General features: G+C 37.1%; 18 non-coding genes across 18 annotated transcripts; all 18 read right to left on the bottom strand.

The window, feature by feature from the left end:
* Nucleotides 1–97: 97 nt before the first annotated feature.
* Nucleotides 98–169, bottom strand: TRNAG-CCC (transfer RNA glycine (anticodon CCC)). Its single transcript has one exon. It is a non-coding gene; the product is annotated as a tRNA-Gly (tRNA).
* A 784-nt stretch (nt 170–953) lies between these two features.
* On the bottom strand, nt 954–1,025 carry TRNAG-CCC (transfer RNA glycine (anticodon CCC)). Its single transcript has one exon. It is a non-coding gene; the product is annotated as a tRNA-Gly (tRNA).
* Nucleotides 1,026–2,640: 1,615 nt separating this feature from the next.
* TRNAG-CCC (transfer RNA glycine (anticodon CCC)) lies at nt 2,641–2,712 on the bottom strand. The gene has a single exon. It is a non-coding gene; the product is annotated as a tRNA-Gly (tRNA).
* A 784-nt stretch (nt 2,713–3,496) lies between these two features.
* Nucleotides 3,497–3,568, bottom strand: TRNAG-CCC (transfer RNA glycine (anticodon CCC)). The gene has a single exon. It is a non-coding gene; the product is annotated as a tRNA-Gly (tRNA).
* Nucleotides 3,569–4,352: 784 nt separating this feature from the next.
* On the bottom strand, nt 4,353–4,424 carry TRNAG-CCC (transfer RNA glycine (anticodon CCC)). Its single transcript has one exon. It is a non-coding gene; the product is annotated as a tRNA-Gly (tRNA).
* A 784-nt stretch (nt 4,425–5,208) lies between these two features.
* TRNAG-CCC (transfer RNA glycine (anticodon CCC)) lies at nt 5,209–5,280 on the bottom strand. Its single transcript has one exon. It is a non-coding gene; the product is annotated as a tRNA-Gly (tRNA).
* A 784-nt stretch (nt 5,281–6,064) lies between these two features.
* Nucleotides 6,065–6,136, bottom strand: TRNAG-CCC (transfer RNA glycine (anticodon CCC)). The gene has a single exon. It is a non-coding gene; the product is annotated as a tRNA-Gly (tRNA).
* Nucleotides 6,137–6,920: 784 nt separating this feature from the next.
* Nucleotides 6,921–6,992, bottom strand: TRNAG-CCC (transfer RNA glycine (anticodon CCC)). Its single transcript has one exon. It is a non-coding gene; the product is annotated as a tRNA-Gly (tRNA).
* Nucleotides 6,993–7,776: 784 nt separating this feature from the next.
* Nucleotides 7,777–7,848, bottom strand: TRNAG-CCC (transfer RNA glycine (anticodon CCC)). Its single transcript has one exon. It is a non-coding gene; the product is annotated as a tRNA-Gly (tRNA).
* A 784-nt stretch (nt 7,849–8,632) lies between these two features.
* On the bottom strand, nt 8,633–8,704 carry TRNAG-CCC (transfer RNA glycine (anticodon CCC)). The gene has a single exon. It is a non-coding gene; the product is annotated as a tRNA-Gly (tRNA).
* Nucleotides 8,705–9,594: 890 nt separating this feature from the next.
* On the bottom strand, nt 9,595–9,666 carry TRNAG-CCC (transfer RNA glycine (anticodon CCC)). The gene has a single exon. It is a non-coding gene; the product is annotated as a tRNA-Gly (tRNA).
* Nucleotides 9,667–10,450: 784 nt separating this feature from the next.
* On the bottom strand, nt 10,451–10,522 carry TRNAG-CCC (transfer RNA glycine (anticodon CCC)). The gene has a single exon. It is a non-coding gene; the product is annotated as a tRNA-Gly (tRNA).
* A 784-nt stretch (nt 10,523–11,306) lies between these two features.
* On the bottom strand, nt 11,307–11,378 carry TRNAG-CCC (transfer RNA glycine (anticodon CCC)). The gene has a single exon. It is a non-coding gene; the product is annotated as a tRNA-Gly (tRNA).
* Nucleotides 11,379–12,162: 784 nt separating this feature from the next.
* TRNAG-CCC (transfer RNA glycine (anticodon CCC)) lies at nt 12,163–12,234 on the bottom strand. The gene has a single exon. It is a non-coding gene; the product is annotated as a tRNA-Gly (tRNA).
* An 890-nt stretch (nt 12,235–13,124) lies between these two features.
* Nucleotides 13,125–13,196, bottom strand: TRNAG-CCC (transfer RNA glycine (anticodon CCC)). Its single transcript has one exon. It is a non-coding gene; the product is annotated as a tRNA-Gly (tRNA).
* A 784-nt stretch (nt 13,197–13,980) lies between these two features.
* Nucleotides 13,981–14,052, bottom strand: TRNAG-CCC (transfer RNA glycine (anticodon CCC)). Its single transcript has one exon. It is a non-coding gene; the product is annotated as a tRNA-Gly (tRNA).
* A 784-nt stretch (nt 14,053–14,836) lies between these two features.
* TRNAG-CCC (transfer RNA glycine (anticodon CCC)) lies at nt 14,837–14,908 on the bottom strand. Its single transcript has one exon. It is a non-coding gene; the product is annotated as a tRNA-Gly (tRNA).
* A 784-nt stretch (nt 14,909–15,692) lies between these two features.
* Nucleotides 15,693–15,764, bottom strand: TRNAG-CCC (transfer RNA glycine (anticodon CCC)). Its single transcript has one exon. It is a non-coding gene; the product is annotated as a tRNA-Gly (tRNA).
* Nucleotides 15,765–16,540: the final 776 nt, after the last annotated feature.

Genomic DNA, 16,540 nt, shown 5'->3' with positions numbered 1-16,540 from the left:
GGCAACTTGTGTTTTTACATTTTCTGCAATAACACTACAAAAATTGTCCGCAAAAAGTTTTTCGTGTTAGTAAAAAAAACAAAATACCCTTAATTGTTGCCTTGGCCAGGAATCGAACCCGGGTCAACTGCTTGGGAAGCAGCTATGCTCACCACTATACTACCAACGCATGAGTCCATTTGCTCAACTTTGGTTTTGTCGGTGAAAGTTACTAATGTGTTAACTAAAAAAAAGAAAGGACCGAAAATGTTGGGAAAGAGACAATTGCTAAAAAAATTTAGAAAAAGGCAAGGCGTTGTCCAAAACTCAAAAATGAACTTTTTGAATCAAAAAAGGTAGCTAAAGTGTGACAAGGAAGAAAAATCACAGCATAAGTCTTACCGAAAAAAGTTATAAAGATTAAAAACACCACTAAACGCAAAATACAATGAGTTGTTCTAGAATTAAACTATCGCTTATTGTTTGAAAAGCAACTATGCTCACCAAGATGACATCAATGCTTACATCAGCATTGATTCCCAGGCAGTTGACCCTGGTTCGATCCCTGGCCAACTCAGTATTTGAGGGCTTAAACTAGAATTGCTTTGGTATTGCAGATTAACCCTACTAAGTTTTCAGCAACAAAAAGAGTAGAAAACCATCTTTGTTATATGGTTTAGATGAGAAAGGTGAACAAGCTAAGAAATATTCTCTTTACTTTTTTCTCATTTTGGTGGTTGCTAAACTGTAAGAAGAAAGTTTAATGAGAATAACGAAACACCAAATGAGAAAAACAAGCAATGCGTTGGCCGGGAATCGAAGCCGGGTCAACTGCTTGGAAGGCAGCTATGCTCACCACTATACCACCAACGCTTACGGCAACTTGTGTTTTTACATTTTCTGCAATAACACTACAAAAATTGTCCGCAAAAAGTTTTTCGTGTTAGTAAAAAAAACAAAATACCCTTAATTGTTGCCTTGGCCGGGAATCGAACCCGGGTCAACTGCTTGGGAAGCAGCTATGCTCACCACTATACCACCAACGCATGAGTCCATTTGCTCAACTTTGGTTTTGTCGGTGAAAGTTACTAATGTGTTAACTAAAAAAAAGAAAGGACCGAAAATGTTGGGAAAGAGACAATTGCTAAAAAAATTTAGAAAAAGGCAAGGCGTTGTCCAAAACTCAAAAATGAACTTTTTGAATCAAAAAAGGTAGCTAAAGTGTGACAAGGAAGAAAAATCACAGCATAAGTCTTACCGAAAAAAGTTATAAAGATTAAAAACACCACTAAATGCAAAATACAATGAGTTGTTCTAGAATTAAACTATCGCTTATTGTTTGAAAAGCAACTATGCTCACCAAGATGACATCAATGCTTACATCAGCATTGATTCCCAGGCAGTTGACCCTGGTTCGATCCCTGGCCAACTCAGTATTTGAGGGCTTAAACTAGAATTGCTTTGGTATTGCAGATTAACCCTACTAAGTTTTCAGCAACAAAAAGAGTAGAAAACCATCTTTGTTATATGGTTTAGATGAGAAAGGTGAACAAGCTAAGAAATATTCTCTTTACTTTTTTCTCATTTTGGTGGTTGCTAAACTGTAAGAAGAAAGTTTAATGAGAATAACGAAACACCAAATGAGAAAAACAAGCAATGCGTTGGCCGGGAATCGAAGCCGGGTCAACTGCTTGGAAGGCAGCTATGCTCACCACTATACCACCAACGCTTACGGCAACTTGTTGTGTTTTTACATTTTCTGCAATAACACTACAAAAATTGTCCGCAAAAAGTTTTTCGTGTTAGTAAAAAAAAAAAATACCCTTAATTGTTGCCTTGGCCAGGAATCGAGCCTGGGAAGCAGCTATGCTCACCACTATACCACCAACGCATGAGTCCATTTGCTCAACTTTGGTTTTGTCGGTGAAAGTTACTAATGTGTTAACTAAAAAAAAGAAAGGACCGAAAATGTTGGGAAAGAGACAATTGCTAAAAAAATTTAGAAAAAGGCAAGGCGTTGTCCAAAACTCAAAAATGAACTTTTTGAATCAAAAAAGGTAGCTAAAGTGTGACAAGGAAGAAAAATCACAGCATAAGTCTTACCGAAAAAAGTTATAAAGATTAAAAACACCACTAAACGCAAAATACAATGAGTTGTTCTAGAATTAAACTATCGCTTATTGTTTGAAAAGCAACTATGCTCACCAAGATGACATCAATGCTTACATCAGCATTGATTCCCAGGCAGTTGACCCTGGTTCGATCCCTGGCCAACTCAGTATTTGAGGGCTTAAACTAGAATTGCTTTGGTATTGCAGATTAACCCTACTAAGTTTTCAGCAACAAAAAGAGTAGAAAACCATCTTTGTTATATGGTTTAGATGAGAAAGGTGAACAAGCTAAGAAATATTCTCATTTTGGTGGTTGCTAAACTGTAAGAAGAAAGTTTAATGAGAATAACGAAACACCAAATGAGAAAAACAAGCAATGCGTTGGCCGGGAATCGAAGCCGGGTCAACTGCTTGGAAGGCAGCTATGCTCACCACTATACCACCAACGCTTACGGCAACTTGTGTTTTTACATTTTCTGCAATAACACTACAAAAATTGTCCGCAAAAAGTTTTTCGTGTTAGTAAAAAAAACAAAATACCCTTAATTGTTGCCTTGGCCGGGAATCGAACCCGGGTCAACTGCTTGGGAAGCAGCTATGCTCACCACTATACCACCAACGCATGAGTCCATTTGCTCAACTTTGGTTTTGTCGGTGAAAGTTACTAATGTGTTAACTAAAAAAAAGAAAGGACCGAAAATGTTGGGAAAGAGACAATTGCTAAAAAAATTTAGAAAAAGGCAAGGCGTTGTCCAAAACTCAAAAATGAACTTTTTGAATCAAAAAAGGTAGCTAAAGTGTGACAAGGAAGAAAAATCACAGCATAAGTCTTACCGAAAAAAGTTATAAAGATTAAAAACACCACTAAACGCAAAATACAATGAGTTGTTCTAGAATTAAACTATCGCTTATTGTTTGAAAAGCAACTATGCTCACCAAGATGACATCAATGCTTACATCAGCATTGATTCCCAGGCAGTTGACCCTGGTTCGATCCCTGGCCAACTCAGTATTTGAGGGCTTAAACTAGAATTGCTTTGGTATTGCAGATTAACCCTACTAAGTTTTCAGCAACAAAAAGAGTAGAAAACCATCTTTGTTATATGGTTTAGATGAGAAAGGTGAACAAGCTAAGAAATATTCTCTTTACTTTTTTCTCATTTTGGTGGTTGCTAAACTGTAAGAAGAAAGTTTAATGAGAATAACGAAACACCAAATGAGAAAAACAAGCAATGCGTTGGCCGGGAATCGAAGCCGGGTCAACTGCTTGGAAGGCAGCTATGCTCACCACTATACCACCAACGCTTACGGCAACTTGTGTTTTTACATTTTCTGCAATAACACTACAAAAATTGTCCGCAAAAAGTTTTTCGTGTTAGTAAAAAAAACAAAATACCCTTAATTGTTGCCTTGGCCGGGAATCGAACCCGGGTCAACTGCTTGGGAAGCAGCTATGCTCACCACTATACTACCAACGCATGAGTCCATCTGCTCAACTTTGGTTTTGTCGGTGAAAGTTACTAATGTGTTAACTAAAAAAAAGAAAGGACCGAAAATGTTGGGAAAGAGACAATTGCTAAAAAAATTTAGAAAAAGGCAAGGCGTTGTCCAAAACTCAAAAATGAACTTTTTGAATCAAAAAAGGTAGCTAAAGTGTGACAAGGAAGAAAAATCACAGCATAAGTCTTACCGAAAAAAGTTATAAAGATTAAAAACACCACTAAACGCAAAATACAATGAGTTGTTCTAGAATTAAACTATCGCTTATTGTTTGAAAAGCAACTATGCTCACCAAGATGACATCAATGCTTACATCAGCATTGATTCCCAGGCAGTTGACCCTGGTTCGATCCCTGGCCAACTCAGTATTTGAGGGCTTAAACTAGAATTGCTTTGGTATTGCAGATTAACCCTACTAAGTTTTCAGCAACAAAAAGAGTAGAAAACCATCTTTGTTATATGGTTTAGATGAGAAAGGTGAACAAGCTAAGAAATATTCTCTTTACTTTTTTCTCATTTTGGTGGTTGCTAAACTGTAAGAAGAAAGTTTAATGAGAATAACGAAACACCAAATGAGAAAAACAAGCAATGCGTTGGCCGGGAATCGAAGCCGGGTCAACTGCTTGGAAGGCAGCTATGCTCACCACTATACCACCAACGCTTACGGCAACTTGTGTTTTTACATTTTCTGCAATAACACTACAAAAATTGTCCGCAAAAAGTTTTTCGTGTTAGTAAAAAAAACAAAATACCCTTAATTGTTGCCTTGGCCGGGAATCGAACCCGGGTCAACTGCTTGGGAAGCAGCTATGCTCACCACTATACCACCAACGCATGAGTCCATTTGCTCAACTTTGGTTTTGTCGGTGAAAGTTACTAATGTGTTAACTAAAAAAAAGAAAGGACCGAAAATGTTGGGAAAGAGACAATTGCTAAAAAAATTTAGAAAAAGGCAAGGCGTTGTCCAAAACTCAAAAATGAACTTTTTGAATCAAAAAAGGTAGCTAAAGTGTGACAAGGAAGAAAAATCACAGCATAAGTCTTACCGAAAAAAGTTATAAAGATTAAAAACACCACTAAACGCAAAATACAATGAGTTGTTCTAGAATTAAACTATCGCTTATTGTTTGAAAAGCAACTATGCTCACCAAGATGACATCAATGCTTACATCAGCATTGATTCCCAGGCAGTTGACCCTGGTTCGATCCCTGGCCAACTCAGTATTTGAGGGCTTAAACTAGAATTGCTTTGGTATTGCAGATTAACCCTACTAAGTTTTCAGCAACAAAAAGAGTAGAAAACCATCTTTGTTATATGGTTTAGATGAGAAAGGTGAACAAGCTAAGAAATATTCTCTTTACTTTTTTCTCATTTTGGTGGTTGCTAAACTGTAAGAAGAAAGTTTAATGAGAATAACGAAACACCAAATGAGAAAAACAAGCAATGCGTTGGCCGGGAATCGAAGCCGGGTCAACTGCTTGGAAGGCAGCTATGCTCACCACTATACCACCAACGCTTACGGCAACTTGTGTTTTTACATTTTCTGCAATAACACTACAAAAATTGTCCGCAAAAAGTTTTTCGTGTTAGTAAAAAAAACAAAATACCCTTAATTGTTGCCTTGGCCGGGAATCGAACCCGGGTCAACTGCTTGGGAAGCAGCTATGCTCACCACTATACTACCAACGCATGAGTCCATTTGCTCAACTTTGGTTTTGTCGGTGAAAGTTACTAATGTGTTAACTAAAAAAAAGAAAGGACCGAAAATGTTGGGAAAGAGACAATTGCTAAAAAAATTTAGAAAAAGGCAAGGCGTTGTCCAAAACTCAAAAATGAACTTTTTGAATCAAAAAAGGTAGCTAAAGTGTGACAAGGAAGAAAAATCACAGCATAAGTCTTACCGAAAAAAGTTATAAAGATTAAAAACACCACTAAACGCAAAATACAATGAGTTGTTCTAGAATTAAACTATCGCTTATTGTTTGAAAAGCAACTATGCTCACCAAGATGACATCAATGCTTACATCAGCATTGATTCCCAGGCAGTTGACCCTGGTTCGATCCCTGGCCAACTCAGTATTTGAGGGCTTAAACTAGAATTGCTTTGGTATTGCAGATTAACCCTACTAAGTTTTCAGCAACAAAAAGAGTAGAAAACCATCTTTGTTATATGGTTTAGATGAGAAAGGTGAACAAGCTAAGAAATATTCTCTTTACTTTTTTCTCATTTTGGTGGTTGCTAAACTGTAAGAAGAAAGTTTAATGAGAATAACGAAACACCAAATGAGAAAAACAAGCAATGCGTTGGCCGGGAATCGAAGCCGGGTCAACTGCTTGGAAGGCAGCTATGCTCACCACTATACCACCAACGCTTACGGCAACTTGTGTTTTTACATTTTCTGCAATAACACTACAAAAATTGTCCGCAAAAAGTTTTTCGTGTTAGTAAAAAAAACAAAATACCCTTAATTGTTGCCTTGGCCGGGAATCGAACCCGGGTCAACTGCTTGGGAAGCAGCTATGCTCACCACTATACTACCAACGCATGAGTCCATCTGCTCAACTTTGGTTTTGTCGGTGAAAGTTACTAATGTGTTAACTAAAAAAAAGAAAGGACCGAAAATGTTGGGAAAGAGACAATTGCTAAAAAAATTTAGAAAAAGGCAAGGCGTTGTCCAAAACTCAAAAATGAACTTTTTGAATCAAAAAAGGTAGCTAAAGTGTGACAAGGAAGAAAAATCACAGCATAAGTCTTACCGAAAAAAGTTATAAAGATTAAAAACACCACTAAACGCAAAATACAATGAGTTGTTCTAGAATTAAACTATCGCTTATTGTTTGAAAAGCAACTATGCTCACCAAGATGACATCAATGCTTACATCAGCATTGATTCCCAGGCAGTTGACCCTGGTTCGATCCCTGGCCAACTCAGTATTTGAGGGCTTAAACTAGAATTGCTTTGGTATTGCAGATTAACCCTACTAAGTTTTCAGCAACAAAAAGAGTAGAAAACCATCTTTGTTATATGGTTTAGATGAGAAAGGTGAACAAGCTAAGAAATATTCTCTTTACTTTTTTCTCATTTTGGTGGTTGCTAAACTGTAAGAAGAAAGTTTAATGAGAATAACGAAACACCAAATGAGAAAAACAAGCAATGCGTTGGCCGGGAATCGAAGCCGGGTCAACTGCTTGGAAGGCAGCTATGCTCACCACTATACCACCAACGCTTACGGCAACTTGTGTTTTTACATTTTCTGCAATAACACTACAAAAATTGTCCGCAAAAAGTTTTTCGTGTTAGTAAAAAAAACAAAATACCCTTAATTGTTGCCTTGGCCGGGAATCGAACCCGGGTCAACTGCTTGGGAAGCAGCTATGCTCACCACTATACCACCAACGCATGAGTCCATTTGCTCAACTTTGGTTTTGTCGGTGAAAGTTACTAATGTGTTAACTAAAAAAAAGAAAGGACCGAAAATGTTGGGAAAGAGACAATTGCTAAAAAAATTTAGAAAAAGGCAAGGCGTTGTCCAAAACTCAAAAATGAACTTTTTGAATCAAAAAAGGTAGCTAAAGTGTGACAAGGAAGAAAAATCACAGCATAAGTCTTACCGAAAAAAGTTATAAAGATTAAAAACACCACTAAACGCAAAATACAATGAGTTGTTCTAGAATTAAACTATCGCTTATTGTTTGAAAAGCAACTATGCTCACCAAGATGACATCAATGCTTACATCAGCATTGATTCCCAGGCAGTTGACCCTGGTTCGATCCCTGGCCAACTCAGTATTTGAGGGCTTAAACTAGAATTGCTTTGGTATTGCAGATTAACCCTACTAAGTTTTCAGCAACAAAAAGAGTAGAAAACCATCTTTGTTATATGGTTTAGATGAGAAAGGTGAACAAGCTAAGAAATATTCTCTTTACTTTTTTCTCATTTTGGTGGTTGCTAAACTGTAAGAAGAAAGTTTAATGAGAATAACGAAACACCAAATGAGAAAAACAAGCAATGCGTTGGCCGGGAATCGAAGCCGGGTCAACTGCTTGGAAGGCAGCTATGCTCACCACTATACCACCAACGCTTACGGCAACTTGTGTTTTTACATTTTCTGCAATAACACTACAAAAATTGTCCGCAAAAAGTTTTTCGTGTTAGTAAAAAAAACAAAATACCCTTAATTGTTGCCTTGGCCGGGAATCGAACCCGGGTCAACTGCTTGGGAAGCAGCTATGCTCACCACTATACTACCAACGCATGAGTCCATTTGCTCAACTTTGGTTTTGTCGGTGAAAGTTACTAATGTGTTAACTAAAAAAAAGAAAGGACCGAAAATGTTGGGAAAGAGACAATTGCTAAAAAAATTTAGAAAAAGGCAAGGCGTTGTCCAAAACTCAAAAATGAACTTTTTGAATCAAAAAAGGTAGCTAAAGTGTGACAAGGAAGAAAAATCACAGCATAAGTCTTACCGAAAAAAGTTATAAAGATTAAAAACACCACTAAACGCAAAATACAATGAGTTGTTCTAGAATTAAACTATCGCTTATTGTTTGAAAAGCAACTATGCTCACCAAGATGACATCAATGCTTACATCAGCATTGATTCCCAGGCAGTTGACCCTGGTTCGATCCCTGGCCAACTCAGTATTTGAGGGCTTAAACTAGAATTGCTTTGGTATTGCAGATTAACCCTACTAAGTTTTCAGCAACAAAAAGAGTAGAAAACCATCTTTGTTATATGGTTTAGATGAGAAAGGTGAACAAGCTAAGAAATATTCTCTTTACTTTTTTCTCATTTTGGTGGTTGCTAAACTGTAAGAAGAAAGTTTAATGAGAATAACGAAACACCAAATGAGAAAAACAAGCAATGCGTTGGCCGGGAATCGAAGCCGGGTCAACTGCTTGGAAGGCAGCTATGCTCACCACTATACCACCAACGCTTACGGCAACTTGTGTTTTTACATTTTCTGCAATAACACTACAAAAATTGTCCGCAAAAAGTTTTTCGTGTTAGTAAAAAAAACAAAATACCCTTAATTGTTGCCTTGGCCGGGAATCGAACCCGGGTCAACTGCTTGGGAAGCAGCTATGCTCACCACTATACCACCAACGCATGAGTCCATTTGCTCAACTTTGGTTTTGTCGGTGAAAGTTACTAATGTGTTAACTAAAAAAAAGAAAGGACCGAAAATGTTGGGAAAGAGACAATTGCTAAAAAAATTTAGAAAAAGGCAAGGCGTTGTCCAAAACTCAAAAATGAACTTTTTGAATCAAAAAAGGTAGCTAAAGTGTGACAAGGAAGAAAAATCACAGCATAAGTCTTACCGAAAAAAGTTATAAAGATTAAAAACACCACTAAACGCAAAATACAATGAGTTGTTCTAGAATTAAACTATCGCTTATTGTTTGAAAAGCAACTATGCTCACCAAGATGACATCAATGCTTACATCAGCATTGATTCCCAGGCAGTTGACCCTGGTTCGATCCCTGGCCAACTCAGTATTTGAGGGCTTAAACTAGAATTGCTTTGGTATTGCAGATTAACCCTACTAAGTTTTCAGCAACAAAAAGAGTAGAAAACCATCTTTGTTATATGGTTTAGATGAGAAAGGTGAACAAGCTAAGAAATATTCTCTTTACTTTTTTCTCATTTTGGTGGTTGCTAAACTGTAAGAAGAAAGTTTAATGAGAATAACGAAACACCAAATGAGAAAAACAAGCAATGCGTTGGCCGGGAATCGAAGCCGGGTCAACTGCTTGGAAGGCAGCTATGCTCACCACTATACCACCAACGCTTACGGCAACTTGTTGTGTTTTTACATTTTCTGCAATAACACTACAAAAATTGTCCGCAAAAAGTTTTTCGTGTTAGTAAAAAAAAAAAATACCCTTAATTTGCTCAACTTTGGTTTTGTGTTTTTACATTTTCTGCAATAACACTACAAAAATTGTCCGCAAAAAGTTTTTCGTGTTAGTAAAAAAAACAAAATACCCTTAATTGTTGCCTTGGCCGGGAATCGAACCCGGGTCAACTGCTTGGGAAGCAGCTATGCTCACCACTATACCACCAACGCATGAGTCCATTTGCTCAACTTTGGTTTTGTCGGTGAAAGTTACTAATGTGTTAACTAAAAAAAAGAAAGGACCGAAAATGTTGGGAAAGAGACAATTGCTAAAAAAATTTAGAAAAAGGCAAGGCGTTGTCCAAAACTCAAAAATGAACTTTTTGAATCAAAAAAGGTAGCTAAAGTGTGACAAGGAAGAAAAATCACAGCATAAGTCTTACCGAAAAAAGTTATAAAGATTAAAAACACCACTAAACGCAAAATACAATGAGTTGTTCTAGAATTAAACTATCGCTTATTGTTTGAAAAGCAACTATGCTCACCAAGATGACATCAATGCTTACATCAGCATTGATTCCCAGGCAGTTGACCCTGGTTTGATCCCTGGCCAACTCAGTATTTGAGGGCTTAAACTAGAATTGCTTTGGTATTGCAGATTAACCCTACTAAGTTTTCAGCAACAAAAAGAGTAGAAAACCATCTTTGTTATATGGTTTAGATGAGAAAGGTGAACAAGCTAAGAAATATTCTCTTTACTTTTTTCTCATTTTGGTGGTTGCTAAACTGTAAGAAGAAAGTTTAATGAGAATAACGAAACACCAAATGAGAAAAACAAGCAATGCGTTGGCCGGGAATCGAAGCCGGGTCAACTGCTTGGAAGGCAGCTATGCTCACCACTATACCACCAACGCTTACGGCAACTTGTGTTTTTACATTTTCTGCAATAACACTACAAAAATTGTCCGCAAAAAGTTTTTCGTGTTAGTAAAAAAAACAAAATACCCTTAATTGTTGCCTTGGCCGGGAATCGAACCCGGGTCAACTGCTTGGGAAGCAGCTATGCTCACCACTATACCACCAACGCATGAGTCCATTTGCTCAACTTTGGTTTTGTCGGTGAAAGTTACTAATGTGTTAACTAAAAAAAAGAAAGGACCGAAAATGTTGGGAAAGAGACAATTGCTAAAAAAATTTAGAAAAAGGCAAGGCGTTGTCCAAAACTCAAAAATGAACTTTTTGAATCAAAAAAGGTAGCTAAAGTGTGACAAGGAAGAAAAATCACAGCATAAGTCTTACCGAAAAAAGTTATAAAGATTAAAAACACCACTAAACGCAAAATACAATGAGTTGTTCTAGAATTAAACTATCGCTTATTGTTTGAAAAGCAACTATGCTCACCAAGATGACATCAATGCTTACATCAGCATTGATTCCCAGGCAGTTGACCCTGGTTCGATCCCTGGCCAACTCAGTATTTGAGGGCTTAAACTAGAATTGCTTTGGTATTGCAGATTAACCCTACTAAGTTTTCAGCAACAAAAAGAGTAGAAAACCATCTTTGTTATATGGTTTAGATGAGAAAGGTGAACAAGCTAAGAAATATTCTCTTTACTTTTTTCTCATTTTGGTGGTTGCTAAACTGTAAGAAGAAAGTTTAATGAGAATAACGAAACACCAAATGAGAAAAACAAGCAATGCGTTGGCCGGGAATCGAAGCCGGGTCAACTGCTTGGAAGGCAGCTATGCTCACCACTATACCACCAACGCTTACGGCAACTTGTGTTTTTACATTTTCTGCAATAACACTACAAAAATTGTCCGCAAAAAGTTTTTCGTGTTAGTAAAAAAAACAAAATACCCTTAATTGTTGCCTTGGCCGGGAATCGAACCCGGGTCAACTGCTTGGGAAGCAGCTATGCTCACCACTATACTACCAACGCATGAGTCCATTTGCTCAACTTTGGTTTTGTCGGTGAAAGTTACTAATGTGTTAACTAAAAAAAAGAAAGGACCGAAAATGTTGGGAAAGAGACAATTGCTAAAAAAATTTAGAAAAAGGCAAGGCGTTGTCCAAAACTCAAAAATGAACTTTTTGAATCAAAAAAGGTAGCTAAAGTGTGACAAGGAAGAAAAATCACAGCATAAGTCTTACCGAAAAAAGTTATAAAGATTAAAAACACCACTAAACGCAAAATACAATGAGTTGTTCTAGAATTAAACTATCGCTTATTGTTTGAAAAGCAACTATGCTCACCAAGATGACATCAATGCTTACATCAGCATTGATTCCCAGGCAGTTGACCCTGGTTCGATCCCTGGCCAACTCAGTATTTGAGGGCTTAAACTAGAATTGCTTTGGTATTGCAGATTAACCCTACTAAGTTTTCAGCAACAAAAAGAGTAGAAAACCATCTTTGTTATATGGTTTAGATGAGAAAGGTGAACAAGCTAAGAAATATTCTCTTTACTTTTTTCTCATTTTGGTGGTTGCTAAACTGTAAGAAGAAAGTTTAATGAGAATAACGAAACACCAAATGAGAAAAACAAGCAATGCGTTGGCCGGGAATCGAAGCCGGGTCAACTGCTTGGAAGGCAGCTATGCTCACCACTATACCACCAACGCTTACGGCAACTTGTGTTTTTACATTTTCTGCAATAACACTACAAAAATTGTCCGCAAAAAGTTTTTCGTGTTAGTAAAAAAAACAAAATACCCTTAATTGTTGCCTTGGCCGGGAATCGAACCCGGGTCAACTGCTTGGGAAGCAGCTATGCTCACCACTATACCACCAACGCATGAGTCCATTTGCTCAACTTTGGTTTTGTCGGTGAAAGTTACTAATGTGTTAACTAAAAAAAAGAAAGGACCGAAAATGTTGGGAAAGAGACAATTGCTAAAAAAATTTAGAAAAAGGCAAGGCGTTGTCCAAAACTCAAAAATGAACTTTTTGAATCAAAAAAGGTAGCTAAAGTGTGACAAGGAAGAAAAATCACAGCATAAGTCTTACCGAAAAAAGTTATAAAGATTAAAAACACCACTAAATGCAAAATACAATGAGTTGTTCTAGAATTAAACTATCGCTTATTGTTTGAAAAGCAACTATGCTCACCAAGATGACATCAATGCTTACATCAGCATTGATTCCCAGGCAGTTGACCCTGGTTCGATCCCTGGCCAACTCAGTATTTGAGGGCTTAAACTAGAATTGCTTTGGTATTGCAGATTAACCCTACTAAGTTTTCAGCAACAAAAAGAGTAGAAAACCATCTTTGTTATATGGTTTAGATGAGAAAGGTGAACAAGCTAAGAAATATTCTCTTTACTTTTTTCTCATTTTGGTGGTTGCTAAACTGTAAGAAGAAAGTTTAATGAGAATAACGAAACACCAAATGAGAAAAACAAGCAATGCGTTGGCCGGGAATCGAAGCCGGGTCAACTGCTTGGAAGGCAGCTATGCTCACCACTATACCACCAACGCTTACGGCAACTTGTTGTGTTTTTACATTTTCTGCAATAACACTACAAAAATTGTCCGCAAAAAGTTTTTCGTGTTAGTAAAAAAAAAAAATACCCTTAATTTGCTCAACTTTGGTTTTGTGTTTTTACATTTTCTGCAATAACACTACAAAAATTGTCCGCAAAAAGTTTTTCGTGTTAGTAAAAAAAACAAAATACCCTTAATTGTTGCCTTGGCCGGGAATCGAACCCGGGTCAACTGCTTGGGAAGCAGCTATGCTCACCACTATACCACCAACGCATGAGTCCATTTGCTCAACTTTGGTTTTGTCGGTGAAAGTTACTAATGTGTTAACTAAAAAAAAGAAAGGACCGAAAATGTTGGGAAAGAGACAATTGCTAAAAAAATTTAGAAAAAGGCAAGGCGTTGTCCAAAACTCAAAAATGAACTTTTTGAATCAAAAAAGGTAGCTAAAGTGTGACAAGGAAGAAAAATCACAGCATAAGTCTTACCGAAAAAAGTTATAAAGATTAAAAACACCACTAAACGCAAAATACAATGAGTTGTTCTAGAATTAAACTATCGCTTATTGTTTGAAAAGCAACTATGCTCACCAAGATGACATCAATGCTTACATCAGCATTGATTCCCAGGCAGTTGACCCTGGTTCGATCCCTGGCCAACTCAGTATTTGAGGGCTTAAACTAGAATTGCTTTGGTATTGCAGATTAACCCTACTAAGTTTTCAGCAACAAAAAGAGTAGAAAACCATCTTTGTTATATGGTTTAGATGAGAAAGGTGAACAAGCTAAGAAATATTCTCTTTACTTTTTTCTCATTTTGGTGGTTGCTAAACTGTAAGAAGAAAGTTTAATGAGAATAACGAAACACCAAATGAGAAAAACAAGCAATGCGTTGGCCGGGAATCGAAGCCGGGTCAACTGCTTGGAAGGCAGCTATGCTCACCACTATACCACCAACGCTTACGGCAACTTGTGTTTTTACATTTTCTGCAATAACACTACAAAAATTGTCCGCAAAAAGTTTTTCGTGTTAGTAAAAAAAACAAAATACCCTTAATTGTTGCCTTGGCCGGGAATCGAACCCGGGTCAACTGCTTGGGAAGCAGCTATGCTCACCACTATACCACCAACGCATGAGTCCATTTGCTCAACTTTGGTTTTGTCGGTGAAAGTTACTAATGTGTTAACTAAAAAAAAGAAAGGACCGAAAATGTTGGGAAAGAGACAATTGCTAAAAAAATTTAGAAAAAGGCAAGGCGTTGTCCAAAACTCAAAAATGAACTTTTTGAATCAAAAAAGGTAGCTAAAGTGTGACAAGGAAGAAAAATCACAGCATAAGTCTTACCGAAAAAAGTTATAAAGATTAAAAACACCACTAAACGCAAAATACAATGAGTTGTTCTAGAATTAAACTATCGCTTATTGTTTGAAAAGCAACTATGCTCACCAAGATGACATCAATGCTTACATCAGCATTGATTCCCAGGCAGTTGACCCTGGTTCGATCCCTGGCCAACTCAGTATTTGAGGGCTTAAACTAGAATTGCTTTGGTATTGCAGATTAACCCTACTAAGTTTTCAGCAACAAAAAGAGTAGAAAACCATCTTTGTTATATGGTTTAGATGAGAAAGGTGAACAAGCTAAGAAATATTCTCTTTACTTTTTTCTCATTTTGGTGGTTGCTAAACTGTAAGAAGAAAGTTTAATGAGAATAACGAAACACCAAATGAGAAAAACAAGCAATGCGTTGGCCGGGAATCGAAGCCGGGTCAACTGCTTGGAAGGCAGCTATGCTCACCACTATACCACCAACGCTTACGGCAACTTGTGTTTTTACATTTTCTGCAATAACACTACAAAAATTGTCCGCAAAAAGTTTTTCGTGTTAGTAAAAAAAACAAAATACCCTTAATTGTTGCCTTGGCCGGGAATCGAACCCGGGTCAACTGCTTGGGAAGCAGCTATGCTCACCACTATACTACCAACGCATGAGTCCATTTGCTCAACTTTGGTTTTGTCGGTGAAAGTTACTAATGTGTTAACTAAAAAAAAGAAAGGACCGAAAATGTTGGGAAAGAGACAATTGCTAAAAAAATTTAGAAAAAGGCAAGGCGTTGTCCAAAACTCAAAAATGAACTTTTTGAATCAAAAAAGGTAGCTAAAGTGTGACAAGGAAGAAAAATCACAGCATAAGTCTTACCGAAAAAAGTTATAAAGATTAAAAACACCACTAAACGCAAAATACAATGAGTTGTTCTAGAATTAAACTATCGCTTATTGTTTGAAAAGCAACTATGCTCACCAAGATGACATCAATGCTTACATCAGCATTGATTCCCAGGCAGTTGACCCTGGTTCGATCCCTGGCCAACTCAGTATTTGAGGGCTTAAACTAGAATTGCTTTGGTATTGCAGATTAACCCTACTAAGTTTTCAGCAACAAAAAGAGTAGAAAACCATCTTTGTTATATGGTTTAGATGAGAAAGGTGAACAAGCTAAGAAATATTCTCTTTACTTTTTTCTCATTTTGGTGGTTGCTAAACTGTAAGAAGAAAGTTTAATGAGAATAACGAAACACCAAATGAGAAAAACAAGCAATGCGTTGGCCGGGAATCGAAGCCGGGTCAACTGCTTGGAAGGCAGCTATGCTCACCACTATACCACCAACGCTTACGGCAACTTGTGTTTTTACATTTTCTGCAATAACACTACAAAAATTGTCCGCAAAAAGTTTTTCGTGTTAGTAAAAAAAACAAAATACCCTTAATTGTTGCCTTGGCCGGGAATCGAACCCGGGTCAACTGCTTGGGAAGCAGCTATGCTCACCACTATACCACCAACGCATGAGTCCATTTGCTCAACTTTGGTTTTGTCGGTGAAAGTTACTAATGTGTTAACTAAAAAAAAGAAAGGACCGAAAATGTTGGGAAAGAGACAATTGCTAAAAAAATTTAGAAAAAGGCAAGGCGTTGTCCAAAACTCAAAAATGAACTTTTTGAATCAAAAAAGGTAGCTAAAGTGTGACAAGGAAGAAAAATCACAGCATAAGTCTTACCGAAAAAAGTTATAAAGATTAAAAACACCACTAAACGCAAAATACAATGAGTTGTTCTAGAATTAAACTATCGCTTATTGTTTGAAAAGCAACTATGCTCACCAAGATGACATCAATGCTTACATCAGCATTGATTCCCAGGCAGTTGACCCTGGTTCGATCCCTGGCCAACTCAGTATTTGAGGGCTTAAACTAGAATTGCTTTGGTATTGCAGATTAACCCTACTAAGTTTTCAGCAACAAAAAGAGTAGAAAACCATCTTTGTTATATGGTTTAGATGAGAAAGGTGAACAAGCTAAGAAATATTCTCTTTACTTTTTTCTCATTTTGGTGGTTGCTAAACTGTAAGAAGAAAGTTTAATGAGAATAACGAAACACCAAATGAGAAAAACAAGCAATGCGTTGGCCGGGAATCGAAGCCGGGTCAACTGCTTGGAAGGCAGCTATGCTCACCACTATACCACCAACGCTTACGGCAACTTGTTGTGTTTTTACATTTTCTGCAATAACACTACAAAAATTGTCCGCAAAAAGTTTTTCGTGTTAGTAAAAAAAAAAAATAC

The sequence above is a fragment of the Dendrobates tinctorius genome, unplaced genomic scaffold (genome assembly GCF_039654945.1).
Source record: "Dendrobates tinctorius isolate UK_male_01 unplaced genomic scaffold, ASM3965494v1 ptg000251l, whole genome shotgun sequence".
Taxonomy (NCBI): domain Eukaryota; kingdom Metazoa; phylum Chordata; class Amphibia; order Anura; family Dendrobatidae; genus Dendrobates; species Dendrobates tinctorius.
The sequence above is the reverse complement of the archived record's forward strand: the minus strand, read 5'-3'. Positions and strand labels throughout refer to the sequence as shown.